The following is a 17590-nucleotide window of genomic DNA, read 5'->3' as shown; positions in this document are numbered from 1 at the left end:
GTGGCTAATCCAGAACAACCAATAAGAGATATGGCAGTGCCATACAAAAAAATTAGGTTCTATGCAGTGTTTCGGTCACTTTTTGGTAAGTGGTTTGCATAGTCTATCTTCACCCCTCTTGAAGTGGATGAATAAAGATCACATCTGCATTCTAGGGCTTTTTTGTGGGTCTAAAGGGTCTGACCTATCCAAATTAGCAGCCTAATATTCTAGTGGATACGCTACAAGTCACGCCTTCAATCACAATCATCACCTACAAGATACAAAGGTTAAAGCAGCAATCTGTTTTTTTTATGTGCCCGCACATGTTTCAAGAGATTCTTGAGCCAGCACCCTCACTGATAATAGGAGATTGAGATGTATGAGCATATTTTGTAAATGGAAATAAGGGAATGCAAAAAATGATTCAACCTATTAAACCATTATAATCAATGAAATTATGATTAATCTTTGAAAATTCTTGGAGAACAGGAGAAGTCCCAGAAGACTGGAGAAGAGCAAATGTTGTTCCTATCTTCAAAAAGGGGAAGAAAGGGGACCCAGGGAACTATAGGCCGGTGAGTCTGACTTCTATACCAGGAAAGATCTTTGAACAAATTATTAAGCAACATGTATGTAAGTACCTGGATAAGAATGAAGTGAATAACCAAAGTCAGCATGGGTTTGTAACTAATAAGTCATGTGAAACTAACTTAATTTCCTTCTATGACAGAATCACTGACTGGGTGGATCAGGGAAATGCTGTAGATATAGTATATATTGACTTCAGCAAAGCATTTGACAAAGTATCTCGCACCATCCTTATTGAAAAAATGTGAGTATGGAATGGACAAGGCATCATGTTAGTGATTGGACCCAAAGGGTGGTCGTAAATGGCTGCACATCCAGTTGGAAGAATGCCTCAAGTGGGGTACCACAGGGTTCTGTCCTGGGCCCTGTATTGTTCAACATCTTTATCAATTATTTAGATGAAGGAATTGAGGGTACACTGATTAAATTTGCTGATGACACAAAGCTAGGAGGGATAGCTAATACTAGAGAAGAGAGAGGATTCAAAAAGATATAACCTTTGCCTAGACAAAAGATAGACCTTTGCCTGACATTGCCATCTCCGTGTGCGGTTCCACCATTACTCCAAAGCAACATGCCCGCTGCCTTGGGGTCATCCTTGATTCTGACCTTTCATTCACCCCCTACATCCGATCACTGGCTCGCTCTTCTTACCTGCATCTCAAAAACATTTCTAGAATTCGCCCTTTTCTTACTTTCGACTCTGCAAAAACTCTTACTGTTTCACTTATTCATTTTCGTCTGGACTATTGTAACTCTCTACTAATCGGCCTCCCTCTTACCAAACTTTCCCCGCTCCAATCTGTCCTGAATGCTGCTGCCAGGATCATATTCCTCACCAACCGTTACACCAATGCCTCTACCCTGTGCCAGTCATTACACTGGCTACCCATCCACTCCAGAATCCAGTACAAAACTACTACCCTCATCCACAAAGCACTCCATGGCTCAGCACCACCCTACATCTCCTCCCTGGTATCAGTCTACCACCCTACCCGTGCCCTCCGCTCCGCTAATGACCTCAGGTTAGCATCCTCAATAATCAGAACCTCCCACTCCCGTCTCCAAGACTTTACACGTGCTGCGCCGATTCTTTGGAATGCACTACCTAGGTTAATACGATTAATCCCCAATCCCCACAGTTTTAAGCGTACCCTAAAAACTCATTTGTTCAGACTGGCCTACCGCCTCAATGCATTAACCTAACTATCCCTGTGTGGCCTATTTATAAAAAAAAAAAACTATCAGGTTCCTCGCATCATGTTCTCATTCACTTTATGCAGTTAATAGCCCACTGTGTCTGTACTGCTACATACTTAGGCAGTTAACTGGTTCATGCAGCTTTACATGAACACCCGAGCCTTACACTATGGCCGGTCCGAATAACTAAAGCAATTGTTACCATCCACCTCTCGTGTCTCCCCTTTTCCTCATAGTTTGTAAGCTTGCGAGCAGGGCCCTCATTCCTCCTGGTATCTGTTTTGAACTGTATTCCTGTTATGCTGTAATGTCTATTGTCTGTACAAGTCCCCTCTATAATTTGTAAAGCGCTGCGGAATATGTTGGCGCTATATAAATAAAAATTATTATTAATTATTATATTATTATATAAATTAACGTGAGCAATGGGCAGCAACTAACAGAATGGTTTTTAACAAGGAAAAATGCAAAGTACTACATCTGGGCAATAAAAATGAAAACAAGCATATACAGAATGGGAGGAATAAGGCTAAGCAACAGCACATTTGAAAAAGATTTGGGTATACTAATAGATCAGAAACTGAACATGAGTCAACAGTGTGATGCAGTAGCAAAAAAGGCAAATGCAATTCTGGGATGTATTAACAGAAGCATACAGTCTAGATCACGCAAAGTCATTATTGCCCTCTAATCCTCCTGGGTCAGGCCTCATCTGGAATACTGTGTCCAGTTTTGGGCACCACATTTTAAAAAAGACATCAACAAACTGGAGCAAGTTCAGAGAAGAGCGACCAGAATGGTGACCGGTCTGCAAATCATATCCTATGAGGAACGGTTACAGGATTTGGTAATGTTTAGCTTCCAAAAAAGAAGACTGAGAGGAGACTTAATAGCCGTCTACAAACATCTGTCACATTGTAGAAGGATCATCTTTATTCTCATTTGCACAAGGAAAGACTAGAATCAATGGGATGAAACTGAATGGGAGGAGACACAGATTAGATATTAGAAAATGCTTTTTGACAGTGTGGTGATCAATGAGTGGAACAGGCTGCCACGAGAGGTGGTGAGTTCTTCTTCCATGGAAGTCTTCAAACAGAGGCTCGCCAGACATCTGTCTGGGATGATTTAGTGAATCCTGCTTTGAGCAGGGGGTTGGACCAGATGACCCAGGAGGTCCCTTCCAACTCTACCATTCTGTGATTCTATGATTGAATGATTTTAAAATAGTAGGCAGTCTGATCCCTGATTACATTTTTTCTTGTGTAAGTGTCCCTCCCAGTAATATAGGTTGGATGTGTGCTCTGTATAAATTCAGGATGCTGATATCTTCATTAACTCATATCAGCTTCTATCCTTTCCATGCTCTTTCCTTCTTATCATTAGCCTGTTTTCTCTGCTTCCCCCTTTCTCCACTCTGTGAAGATGTGTGTACAACCCCCACTCCCTCCGTGCAGCTACCTCTAACACTGAGAGAAAAGGGGGCTGTAGCAACAGACAGAGCTGTCAGGATCAGGAACGCTGATGGATTTGTAAGTGTTTTGCAAACCATTCAATGTAAGGAATAAGAACATTCTGCAGCAGCAAATTGAAGAAATTGTAAATGAACACTATTTAAAAATGTGCTTGATTTTGCTTTTCGGAAGCAAATGAATGATAAAAATCATGTGTAAAAGTGTACATAGCCTGTATATAGGTCTACAATATTTACAATCTATTAGCCCTAAGGTATAACTTTGAGGCATGTTTATATTTCCTTCACCTTGGCAATATTAAATAGTATAAGTCATAAAGTTTTCAGCTTTTGACAAATCATTCTTTATGGATTGCCTTTTACATCCACCCACGTTCCACTATTGTATTTCCACAGTAGCCTTTCTTTTTTAAAAGCATTTAATGAGGATGTAGTAAAAAAGATTTACAAACTGATGCAACTGACTTGGAAGGTTTGCCTTATTATTACTGTTTGTTTCATGACGACCTTAAGGATTAAAATATGCAGTTTACTTCTTAGAACTGCATTTGGTATACACAATTTGCAAAGTTTATACATTATATTATCTTCCATTATTTTATATCAAATGTTTTATACTGTAATTTAATATATCACATTATACTATATACAGTTTTTTGGCAGACAAATAACAAATGGTAATTGCTTTTAAAAGTGACATCTTACAAAATGTCCTGTAATATATCTATGAATATAGGGAACACCAATTTTAGCAAGGATTTCAAGCACAATGAACCCATATAATCATACCTTTCACCCCAGATGGAACCTTATAACACTGGTCTACAAAAAAAAATTTCTGGCATGGACTTTAAGAACAGTTTTAGACTAATTTGAGGGTGCTTAATTCAAATCTGATCTTATAATTTCTCTATCACATCACGTTTTTGCGCTATAGGTATATAGCCCATTTTCATGAAATCCATGATAAATATAAGTAGTGTATGAAAAGTGCCGGTTTATACGGTTCACTAAGGTAAATTTAGTTTTCATCTAGTCTCCCAATAAATGTGAGAATATCTTTGTTTTCTTTGAACATGCATAATTCCCATTTGTTATGATAAGAAAGTAAACAGTTTTCAACGTACACAACAGTCGTGTGCAGGTACTGTTTTATTTATTGAAATTTTCAATGAATTTTGATATTTATTGTTTTTATCCCGTTGTTTTTCTGTTTTTTGCTTGTGAATCAATACCTAAGGTGTGTGTGTGGGGGAGGGGGGCAGAAATTCAATGAAAAACTCAGGTAGCTAACAACTTTTATCTTGTATTTCTCCGCAGGATGTTTTGCTGATCTAACAATGGCCTCTACATCTCGCAGAAGACAGTGCTCAAATGATCCAAATATTTTTTGTTACATCTGTGGAAACTTTACTGTGAAGACTGATATAGAAGGGTTAATAGTTTGCCTTTAAGTGCCTCTTGCCTTTAATTGTTAGAATTACTAGAATCTGTTGATGCAGTAGTCTTAGTGTCTCCACTTCAAGGAGACTACACTTCTTATCATGTATGTTCTCCATATTCAGTCACAACATGTTATTTGGTACGTGATAGATTAAAGGTCAGTATGACCCTGGGTGATGGTGGGGGCTACATGAATTGCATTGAGAATTACATTTGTTGTAAATGGTATAAAATATTGCTTTCTTGCTCTATTACTTCAGATAAAAGTGACTTGCTTACAGGATATGTGTGAGGTGTCTTTTTGTCTCCAAGCGTGCTTGTAAAATGACGGGCTTAACTCCACAATTTGGTCCTCACTGGTGATCTGTCAGCTGACATTTGGGTCAGAATGAAAAACAGCTATAACAGTTTTGGCGCCCGACCGGGGCCGTGTATCCAGCCTATTCGGAATCCGTATGGGGGAGCTTCTGGGAGATTGGCATGCAAAACAACAGCTGCAGCAAGGTGAGAAAAATTATTCTTACAGACCTGTTTTGCACTTGCAATCTCTCATCTGGATCTCTCCATACCTCTGGGTAAAAGGCTGCGAGCATGGTTCAAAGAATCCACATCACCAGTGAGTTTTGTGTTTTGTCTATTTATGTCCGTATGAGAGTTGAATAATAGAGTTATAAGATGATAATTGTTATCTGTATCAATTGTCAGTATCCTAATTGGTTGTGTATTTGCGTAGTGTGTAATACAGAGCTGGGATAGACTCTGTGCAGTGTTGTTATTTTGGTCACTTTGGATTGGCAGTACATTATATGAAGCTGTATTTTGTATTAAGGCCGTGGTTTTTGTTGTTTGGCCTTAAAGTGCTTTCAGAGTGTCAGTGGACACTGCTGCAGTTTTTTGTTATATAGAGTTGTGTTAATTCCAAAGTGCAAAATAGGCAGGCTGTGTGAGCCTTGTATGTCTATGAGAACTCTGAATGAGCTAAGAGGTGAGTAAATAAGTATAAGGAATAAACATAAATCCCTGATTGATTAGGGGTTCAGTTAGGTGTGGTCCTCTGTATGTGACAGAAGACATTATTCAGCGCAGTTTGAGCTGAATTAGGTGGAGTGATTGAGATAAGGGATTTTCTTCTTGTAAAAATCAACTGAAAGTGAAAGGAAAAGAAACAACAATCCCTGAATGAGCATGTATGTATGAGTGATCACATAAGTATCATTACTTATCTAACTGTTGTTAATTGTCCAGGACGAATGAGTTGTGGATATTTTTAATGTACATTTAATTTACATCTGAGATTCAGTGAAACCCGTGTTATGTGTAGTTTGACATTGGATAGGTTTCTATATGTGTTTTGGCCGGACGCGGTCAGAATCAGCTTATTCAAGTTGTGCAGTGATCTGCCTGTATAGAGAAACTGTTTTAATTCCGAGAGAATGAATGTTTTGTAGAGATTAAGTTTGAAAACTGCTGCATTCTGTTTCTATGTGTGTGTGTAAGACAACAAGCTTATCAGCGCGAAATAGCTGATGGGAGGGGTAAGCTGAGACCCTGCGCGACTTGCTTGACATTTCTCCCTTTTGTGCTGTGGGCCAGAGGAAGGGGGTCCACATAACTGCATTCTAAAGTTTCTCTGTCTTTGGTTTAGTACACGCTGAGAGATTGTGTTTAAAGCAATAAGTACTGTAGGTATTGAAGAAAAAGGGAATGTTGTACAATTGAAGTTGGAATTTGAAAGTGAAAGAATTGTGCCTATTTTAGAGGAAACTTAAAGTGATTGAAAAGATTGGTAAAAGATTCTCCTGCTTCAAGTTGAGTGATTGATATATAGCAAATTGAGGATCAAGAGAGGAGGTAGCCAACTGCACGGCTGATGTAATAGGTGGTGTAACCTGCTACAGTCAGCCTACGGCAAATTGGTGGTGTAACCTTGCCGTTCCATGGAGCTGTGCTAGCCAGCTGATCTACCGAGTGGTAGGTGGTTAACCTGCTCGCTAGAATCCTTTAGGTCTACCGAGTGGTAGGTGGTGTAACCTGCTCGCTAAACCTTGACACTCACTCTGACTTGTCACGTGTTGCAACCCTGGTTTAAGGCAAGGCACACTAATAAAGGGCATTTTTAGAGGTGAGTGTCTGAGCGGATAAGTTGAAGCCATGGGCAACTTATTCTGTGTGCAGTCAGGGCCCCCAATGGGATCCAGAACCGCTATAGAGATTGTAATAGACAGAGAAGGAAAGGAAGCAGTGAAGATGTGAGACCAATATTGAAAAAGGCAAAAATGCCAGTGAGTGGATGGATGTTTGGATGTTCAAAAAGGCACAGACAAATGAGGAAAATAGCATGTGAATAAATGGCATCTGAGAGAGAGTGCAGCAGGACGGTAGTAAGGTGTATTATGAATGTTTTGATGCTCAAAAGTCCGACTATGACCGACACATTACTGCTACGGTCATACCTTTGTATAACCAGAGACCAAGACAAGACAGATGGGCTTGTAAACATTGCGGTCAGACAAACCCAGACTGGAGAAATACTTGTATGATCTGTGATGTAATCAGGTAGTGTAAGACAGATACAGGAGTATTATCCCTGGAAGCCCTCTGACTAGCTAGCTATGCTAAAATGATTGGCTGACCCTGAGAACAAACCTTTCCCATTTTACAGACAAAGACAATATGATGGACGTATAAGTGCACCTGAGCAGACCTAGAGAGTTGGTGAGCACCAAAGCAGGTGACGTACTAGGATGCAAATTAAGACTTTTACAGATGTGGCAAAAGGAGAGAGTGTAGAGATGTACTCTGGACGGTTACAGCTGAAATGGGCAGACATGGGGTACAGTCCAGTAAACCCACTTGATCTTAAAATATTGGTAAATACATTCATTTACGGTATGACAAAAGGCTTATGAGACGCAGTACAGACAGCCGGACCTAAATGGAGAAATGTAGATCCAAAGACCTCCTGAAGATTGCTCAGGAGTTGAAGAAACTAGGACAATAAGACGACGTGTCATGTATGCTGGAGCACAAGGAAAACAGTAGAGACGTAGTAAGGGACCTAAGGACTTAGAAACAGTGAAGTGCTGGAATTGTGGAGAAAATGGACACTCAGACCAATTCAGACTAGGAAACTGACAACCCAGTGACAAATTTGTGCCCTGTTATTGTCCCCTCCGGACCTGGTCCAGCCTTGAGGACCACCATACCAATGCTGGGAGGGAAATAGACAGAATTCTTGACCGACACTGGGGCAGCTGGGACTAGTACACAAAGACTTGATACTGCCAGACATGATTACTGACGAGACTGTGGAATACGTGAGGGTAGGGGGACAAGCGACTGAAGCCCCTATGACTAAACAATAAAAGACTAGAGTCACGAGACAGCCAAGAGGTGCTTACAAACTTATTGTTAGTGACAATACCCCTATGAATTTGCTCGGAGCAGAGTTGAGTGCTGTCTAGGCACTATACAGTGCTCTCCTGAGGGTATTACAGTCACAAGTCCACTTTCATATAAACACTTAGGGCAGAGGGATGCCAGGGTCTTCCACGTGCACATTATACCACAGGTAAATCATGCCCTATTGTAGTTACACTTAATTCCATTCATTTGCCAGTTTTAGTAGTTTCCTTGCACAAAGATGGTATAGTTACTGTGTATTTCTAGGTTGTCTTCATATGATATATAGTTTTTTAGCCATTCATTATATTGGCTCAAACCATAGTCACTGTTTATTTGTCTTTTCCAGTCCTTATACCTAATCGCAGGCGACTGGCATTGATATTTGGTATTTTTCAAATCCCTTCTTTTTGTATTTGGAACTGTTAGTTATGGATTTATATAGGGCTGTTACTTTCTTAGAATTGTGCTTTGCTGTGGCCTATGGCATTGTGCTCCCCCATTTTATGACTCAGTATCTTTCGTAATTATATATATATATATATATTCATATATATAATTTCTTTTGGTAACATTTTGTGAATCAAATTTAGTTTTTTTAAGGGATACTCTACCCAATCAAATACGGGTATAAATATTCGGACATTAATGTGTGACTTATATAAACACTTGTGTAATATTGCAGAAATGGTGTATATGGCAAGAGTAGTGAAAGTAACACCTGACACCAGAATGTCTGAGGACAGGGAAAAGAGTCAGGTACCAGACACCGTTTGGGCAAGGGGAAAATCTGATATGGGTCGGCTGCCCATTCCCCCTGTCATGATAAATCAAGAGAAGTAATCACTCCTCTTTGGTTAAGGCAATACCCCTTAAGTCTAGTCAAATCAATGGCCCTGAGCAGGGATATTAAAGAGTATGTTAAGGCAGGGGTTCTAGTGCAGAGATATTCCCCCTGCAACACCCCTTTGTATCCCATTAAGAAAAAAGGACCCAAAGGGTTCCCCTGACACTTACAGAATGGTTCATGACTAACGAGCTATTAATGATGTTACAGTGAGTGTGACCTCAACTGTCCCTAATACACACACCGTACGGTCACAGATACCCGCAATGTCAAAATGTTTCACAGTTATTGATTTGGCAAATGCATTTTTCTCTGTACCACTGCACTCTGACTGTCAGTATTTTTTTTCTTTCACTCACGAAGGTAAACAATACTGTTGGACGGTCCTCCCACAAAGGGGGAAAGAACTCCCCAACCATCTATTCAACAGCGATGGCAGGGATTCTTGAGCAGTGGCAACCACCTCATCCACAGATTGTGCTATTACAGTACGTGGATGACCTCTTGCTCTGCTGCCCGGACCAGATGTCCGGAAGCTACAGTTTCCTTGCTGTGTTTTTTTTTTTTTTTTTTGGCAGAAAAGGGTTGCAGAGTCTGACGTGACAAATTACCGTATTGCAAACAAAAGGTGACATTTTTAGGACATTGTATTGCTGAAGGTACAAGACACCTGACTGAAGACAGAAAACAGGCAATACAAATCTCCCTTTACTCAGGTCACACCAGCATCTACGCACTTTTCTAGGTTTGGTGACCTACTGTAGGCCTTGGATAAGGTCTGCTTCACAAATGATGCACCCACTCTATGATTGTTTGCCATCAGAACCCTACAATCTCACTCAAGAAGCAATTGACTCCTTCCACTCTCTCAAGCTGCTCATTGTGTCAGACATTCCAAACTAGGATCAGCCATTTTTCTTATTTTTCACAGAGCAGGGTGGACATGCTACCGCAGTACTGACACAACAACATGGAAAGAAACAGAGACTGATAGCTTACTACTTAGCACAATTAGACCTTGTGATTAGAGGGTCTTCTATATGTGTACGTGCTGTAAGAGCTGCTGTATTACTGAAAGGCATGTGAAATCACACTGACTTTTTCTTTTTGACTTTTTGACAATTTTGTTCCCCACGTGACATTAATGCCATACTCGTACAAGTTCAACCAAAACAAATTGTCAATGGATAGACAGATCAGACTTGAATGTGCTCTAATACTAATTCCTGAATATGTCACCCTCAAAAGACATAATGTTCTGAATCCAGCCACTCATCTGCCTGCGGATTCAGAAAAGGGGGAATTGGTGACAGCATTGGCAGGTGGGAAAGAGAACATGACATGACGTTGACATGATGCACGAACATGACTGCATAGGAACTGATGAGTCAGGAGACAGTGGGTTTTACATATGTTCGTGGGAAGAAAAAAAAACCTGTTCCTAATGCATATTTTGAGGTTTTTTATTTTTGTAGATGGCTTCAGATACCACCAGAATGGGCGACTCTACATTGGATATGCATTAGTATCCTCACATGAGGTAATCTGAGCTGAACCACTCGCTCCTCACATGTCGGTGCAGGAGGCAGAGTTGAAGGCACTCACTGAAGCGTGTAGAGCTGCTGCAGATAAAGTCGCTAACAGTTACACAGATTCGAATTGTGCATGGGGAATATCCCATGATTATTGCCCTATCTGAAGAAGCAGAACGTTTCTTACATCAGCCGGTAAGCCCATTAAAAATGCAGAGCTGGTGAAACAATTAGTGGAGGCATTGACGTTATCAGTCCAGGTTGGCATCGTCAAGGTAAAAGCACACACGGACGGTGACTCTGTGGAGGAAAAGGGCAACAGGAGGACAGACGAGGCTGCTAAAGTAGCAGCAAGGCAGCCTAGGGAGCAGTGGACGGTGGCGGGGAGTCAGCGTATTCCAGCCACACTGAGCCTAGATGTCCTGAAATCCCTCCAGCTGCCCAAACAGAGAAGGAACACTGGGAGAATGGGAGCTGAGCTGAACTCAGAAAGAGTATGGGAGAATCAGGATAAATCGTATATACCAAGATCCCTTCTCCCAATCATGGTGCAAGCAACACAAGATGCCTTCTGGATCGCTCCTGGTTTCAGTTACGCAGCCGCAAAGCTCGTACGGTCATGCCTCATTTGTGCACAGCACAACCCAGGTAAAACAGTAAAAATCCCTAAGAAAGCGACACCCAGACCTCTCTACCCGTTTCAGAGACTGCAGACTGGCTACATACAGCTACCCAAGGTAGGAGTGTGTGAAAAATGTCCTAGTATGTGTAGATCTCTTCTCTGGTTGGCTGGAAGCCTATCTGGTAAAATGTGCAAATACTAAAGCGACTGCAGACAAACTCATGAAAAAAACTGATCTGCAGGTATGGTGTCCTAGAAACCATAGACAGCGATAGGGACACACACTTCACGGGAGAAATAATGAGGGAAGTCATGCAGGTCCTGGGAGTACAGCAAGCATATCATGCACCATATAGACCACAAAGTAGTGGGAAAGTGATGAGACTAAATGGGACACTTAAACTGGAAAATCAAAGGCCATGGCAGACAAAGGAAAGAGCGGGGTAGAGTGTTTGTCTCTTGCACTCTTTTCAGTCACACACACTCCAAATAGAAAGACAGGCTTGTGTCCTTTTGAAGTCCTGTTTAGTAGTTTGCCAGAGGCTGGTCTGTACTTCCCACAGGTGCTACAAAAGCAACACGGTGCTATGACAGCCCATGTCCAGGCCTTACAGAAAAGACTTAATGTGGTGCATAAACATGTGTTTTCATCCATTCCAGATCCTAATGCCAGTGCAGAAGTATATCAGCTGAATCCAGGTGATTGGTGGTCATACACAGATGTACATCAGCTGAATCCAGGTGATTGGTGGTCATACACAGACATACATCAGCTGAATCCAGGTGATTGGTGGTCATACACAGACGTATATCAGCTGAATCCAGGTGATTGGTGGTCATACACAGACACGTGAGAAGGAGCCTAGATCCACGGTTTGACGGCCCGTTTTAAAGTCCAGCTGACCACATTCACCTCAGGGAAACTTGAGGGAAAGCCCACCTGGATCCTTGCCAGTCACTGCAAAAAGATATTTTCATCAGCAGAATGACTGTTGTCCTAATCACCTTGCTGGCTGTGGTAGGATGTTTGCATCTTACAGAGACACTGGATAAACAAACTTATTCAACATCTTGCTTTTCTTATAAAAGACGCGGAAGGACAAAAACTGCTGGACTGTTGGATCTGTGCACACAGCCCAGTATCTGCAAGGACTATGCTGTACTTAGCCTTACCACAGGACCCAAGGAAGGTATTAACACCACACTGCATGCACAAGTGAGACTTGGACTCAGATTTTCGTGGTTCCTTAAGGCTCTTAATGAGACTAATACAATATAGAGACTCCTTTTTAAATCCAGCCAATTGGCTTAGCGGCCTAGCGGGATAGATTATTTTTGGTGTTTTACAGACTTGTATACAAATTTTGTTGCTTTGCTTATTGTTTTATGTAGCCATAAAAGCGCTAATATATGTATTACCTAAGCTATGGAATAATGTATGTGTAGAAAAAAACCCTAAGGCTGAACCTTCTGTAGTATATAAGGCCCCGTATGGCCACTGTTGACTGGGGAGGTGAGTGTCCACACTGAGGGTGGATGGGTGAAGCAGGTAGGAAGTCCCCTTGTGGGTATTAGACCCATGAGACAGGAGCTCCTTTGTGGACATCAGCTGACCCCGTAGCAGAGGTTATACCATTTAAAAAAGGGGGAAATTGATATAGAATGGTTAATAGTTTGTCTTTAAGTGCCTCTTGCCTTTGATTGTTAGAATTACTAGAATCTGTTGATGCAGTAGTCTTAGTGTCTCCACTTCAAGGAGACTACACTTCTTATCATGTATGTTCTCCATATTCAGTCACAACATGTTATTTGGTACGTGATAGATTAAAGGTCAGTATGACCCTGGGTGATGGTGGGGGCTACATGAATTGCATTGAGAATTACATTTGTTGTAAATGGTATAAAATATTGCTTTCTTGCTCTATTACTTCAGATAAAAGTGACTTGCTCACAGGATATGTGTGAGGTGTCTTTTTGTCTCCAAGCGCGCTTGTAAAATGACGGGCTTAACTCCACAATTTGGTCCTCACTGGTGATCTGTCAGCTGACATTTGGGTCAGAATGAAAAACAGCTATAACAAGACTCAGAGGCGCAACATTACTGACTTTGTTAAGAGGGTGTATTTTGCGTACTTCAAAGTAAAACTTGGAGAACAAGACAAGCATTGGGCTCCTCACAAAGTGTGCAAAGCCTGTATTGAGAGCTTGAGATCATGGTCTCAAGGAAAGAATGCTAAACTTCAGTTTGACACAGGAAAGAAATATATCTTGGTACCGTGTTAGCTAGTAGATAGAAAAATATTTAGAATTGAGAGTCCTCAGTGGTTGATACCTTTTAATGGCTAACTAAAAAGATGGTAAGAAATTCCAAGCTTTCGAGACTACACAGGTCTCTTCATCAGGCAAAGACTAAAACAAATTCTGAAGAATCACATATTTATGCGCAACATAGCACAGAAAAAAAAAAGGGAAATGGAGCGCCCCCAGATACAGGACCACGAGTTCTCGGTACCGGGCCTTTCTGGTTCGGTTCTGAGGCTGTCACGGTGGCTAGACCCGGTCCGTGACCCTGCTAAGGGGCGTCCAATAAAAGGTGATGGGAGTCTTCAAGGTTTTCGTGACACCACCTGTGGTGTTCGGTCAGGGTGACCGACGCTGCTGTGGGGTCCGCTGGGGTAATGGAATGGCAGCTGCATGGGATACCTTCCCACAGGTGAAGTATGTCCCCAGGGCTCCCAGTAAGGTGGATGGTGATGGTGTAAGGTGCAGTCAATAACGAGGACACAAGGTTGCAGTCTCTTTACCTCTTTACTGAAGACTTCAGGATCCTCAATCCAGAGCACGCTTAACAGGGCTATCTGAGACTGGCCGGTCCAATGGGCACTTCCAGAGTTCCCTTTGCAGGTGGAAATCAGTGCCTACCACTAGCACCTGTGTGTTGTAGTGCTACCCTGCTGAGCATTCGGAATAGTCCTCACAACTGCTGTTCTCGTTCGTTCGTTCTTTCTAATTCTCTGTAGCTTGTTCCAGATGTTACTAGTTTCTCGTTCCCCAGGTATGTTATGGCTAGGACGCACCCGTATGACGGGAAGGCTCGGAGCTCTTCCGGGACCCTAGAGACCCCCCTCTCCACGCGTTGCCCCCTATGTCTTCGTAGGAAATTTAAGGTAGACAGCCAACCTATAATTAACTGTCCTGCGGAGTTCGAAGTAAGGCCTAGAGTCAGTTACTCCCGCAGTGTTCCGGCCACCGGCTACGCGCCTCAGTAGGATGCTGCCTCGGTCTAACGGCATGACTCCTACTGGTTCTCCTTTGTGCTTGATCTCATTTCTCACTGTTCCACAATATCCTTCCCTTCGTGTCTCTCTCTTAGGATACCGCCGCGGGGTGTGCAGGCGCGGTTCCGTTACGTTCTGCTCTGTTCGCTAGGCACCTGCCATGTTCCCATGCCTGACAGGGACCCCCCTGTGTCTTCTCCCTGCAACACCCCCTGCCACGGGATGTTGCCTGAATCCAACCCAGACAGCTTCTGACTAACTTCCTATCCAACCCCTAGTTTTACCAGTGTGAGGAGTGGCCCAATAAATAAAGCTTTTTTCTTCCCCTAATGGCTGGAGTGTGAAGTGTAATGTGTGCTGGTGATACCTGGTCAGTAGAATTCCTTCAGTGCCATCATACGTACCATCACTCCCCTTAGTGGCAGAGTGTCATACTGCAACGACCAGATCTCTGGGGCGCTGCAGAAAAAACATGGATAAGACAGACCATGGATAAGACAGGTGACATGAAGCAGAATTACCATGAGTGATAAACACTTATTTCCATAAATATTGGGCCAGTTCTTGGATAAGGATTGTTTTATTGGGGTCTGGTTCTGTTGTGATGACCCCTCATAGTCTGAGGGGCAAGTTTCTTAGTTGATGTGAAAAGACATAAATCCGTGCGACACTTGCCCCTCAGACTATGAGGGGCCATTACAACAGAACTAGACCCCAATAAAACAATCCTTATCTAAGAAGTGGCCCAATATTTATGGACATAACTGTGTATCACTCATGGTAATTCTGCTTCATGTCACCTGTCTTATCCATGGTTTTTCCCTTTTTTTTCTGTGCTATGTTGTGCATAAATATGTGATTCTTCAGAATTTGCTTTAGTCTTTGCCTGATGAAGAGACCTGTGTAGTCTCGAAAGCTTGCAATTTGTTACCATCTTTTCAGTTAGCCATTAAAAGGTATCAACCACTGAGGACTCTCAATTCTAAATATTAAACTTCAGTTTGGAGTTCCTATGGTTTGGAGAGAACCAACTAATCATTTAGAAGACTTCTATTTCTGCCTTGTCGATGTAAAAGGTTTCAATAAGAAAAACAAGCAATATTTGCAATACACGAGTTTCCCTTCAGCTATTCGACCAGTTGCCCATAGTGAAGACATACCGGTTCCAAAATTTACTGCGCTTCCAGAAAACATTGGCACAGAACTCTCCTCACATTGTTATACTGATGAAGAAGACAGTCCAGATATTTTTCAGCCATGTGATGAAGATGGTGACAAACCAATTCTGTTTACTCAGTCTGCTTTGAATGATCTGGTTAGAGATCTTTATCTACCAAAAGAGTCTGCTGAACTATTGGCTTCAAGACTACAAGAGAATCGAATGTTGAAACCCGGTACAAGTGTCTCATTTTATCGTAACAGGGAAGCAGAACTGCATAAGTACTTCCATTCAGATGGCAAGCTTGTCTATTGTACTGATGTTGAAGGGTTACTTTTCTTTATGGGACTTCCAGCATATGATCCAAGGGATTGAAGGCTTTTTATTGATAGTTCCAAAAGAAGTTTAAAATGTGTTCTGTTACTCAATGGAAATAAGTGTGGCTCTGCACCAATAGCTCATTCTGTAAAACTTAAAGAAGAATATAAAAACATCCTAATTGTTCTAGAGAGGTTACAATATAATGTTCATGGGTGGTTAGTTTGTGTTGATTTGAAAATGGTTAACTTTGTCTTGGGTCTGCAAGGAGGGTACACAAAACACCCTTGTTTTCTGTGCTACTGGGATAGTAGAGCTACAGCAGAGCATTGGGTGAAAAGTGAATGGCCTCAGCAATAGAGTTTGGCATCTGGCGATAAGAATGTAATCCATGATCCTCTAGTGGATAGGAAGGACATTGTCTTTCCTCCCTTACACATAAAACTTGGATTGATGACGCAGTTCGTCAAAGCTCTCAATCACAGTGGAGAATGCTTTACTATATATGTTCAACTTTTCCTGGTCTTAGTGAAGAGAAGAAAAAGGCTGGAATATTCGATGGACCTCAAATAAGAACACTTATGAGAGACCCAAATTTTATCACATCAATGAATGAGACAGAAGAATGAGCTTGGAATGCATTTTGTAATGTGGTGCAGAATTTTCTAAGGAATAAGAAAGCAGACAACTTTGAAGAGATTGTGGAAGAGCTACAAATGAGTCTGCGAAATCTCGGATGTAAAATGAGTATCAAGATTCACTATTTACACAGCCATTTGGACTTTTTCCAGAGAACCTTGGGGATGTGAGCGAGGAACAAGGGGAGCGTTTTCATCAGGACATAAAAGCAATGGAAGAACGGTATCAAGGCCGGTGGGACTCACATATGATGGCTGACTATTGCTGGAGCTTAAATGGCTGACTATTGCTGGAGCTTAATGAGAGACAACCCAGAAGCTGTTCCTCACAGATCAGCCAAGAAAAGAAAGTTCAAATAACTGCCATTTGTCATTCATCTGTGTGCCATATATATCTGTTTTTATATTTTGTAGTTTAATTCTGTAAGTATAATTGATTTGCTGTAAATAGACTTTGTAATCTTTGTTATTCCTTCATTAAAAATATACAAAATGTAGTACCGAAAATCATTTGTTTTTATCATAAAACATTAGACAGGAGTAATTTTCATCAAAAATTTAAAATATCTCGAAATCCAGATGTGATAGCCAAAAACGGAGATCATATTCATAATCAGCAGCCAAAATTGGCTTAAAATATGTTTTAAAACCTTTAGCCAGAAAAATTGCGTTGACCAGTGTAATTATTGGACTCACTGTTTTCTTTGACCTCTGAAGTTTATATTTGCCGGTCTCCAAATAATATTGACCTAGCAATGTGCCGCTCTAATTAAAAATAAAAATGATAAAGGTGTACCTGGCCAATATGACAGCCGCGGCTTGCAACATGCTGAGTGTGATTTATTAAATAAAAGCAGGCAGGGTCGGACTGGGGTGCCTAGGGCCCACCAGGGGAATTGGCTCTCGGGGCCCACCCTATGGCTATGCAGTAATATCTGGACCCTGTGCGTGTTAGACACTGCGGCTCTATGCAGCGTCAAACATGCAGCATTTCCTGACCGTGGAAAGACAGACTAAAAAGAGTGTGTGTGTATGTTATATAGAACTCAGTTAGTCACTCAAGCGGCGGCAGGACAGCAGGAGCTGGGGCCGGGAGAGCAGAGTGAA

The 17590-nt window shown here is 41.7% G+C and overlaps 1 long non-coding RNA gene across 1 annotated transcript in view; it reads left to right on the top strand.

Annotated features, from left to right (window-relative positions):
• The window catches only part of LOC138672307 (uncharacterized), a 159617-nt gene extending 154662 nt beyond the window's left edge, over nt 1-4955 (top strand). The window contains exon 4 of the long non-coding RNA XR_011319701.1: nt 4565-4955. This is a non-coding gene — a long non-coding RNA (uncharacterized lncRNA). The remainder of the gene's footprint in view (nt 1-4564) is intronic.
• Nucleotides 4956-17590: the final 12635 nt, after the last annotated feature.

Source organism: Ranitomeya imitator, chromosome 3 (genome assembly GCF_032444005.1).
Source record: "Ranitomeya imitator isolate aRanImi1 chromosome 3, aRanImi1.pri, whole genome shotgun sequence".
In the NCBI taxonomy this organism is placed as follows: Eukaryota; Metazoa; Chordata; class Amphibia; order Anura; family Dendrobatidae; genus Ranitomeya; species Ranitomeya imitator.
The sequence above is the reverse complement of the archived record's forward strand: the minus strand, read 5'-3'. Positions and strand labels throughout refer to the sequence as shown.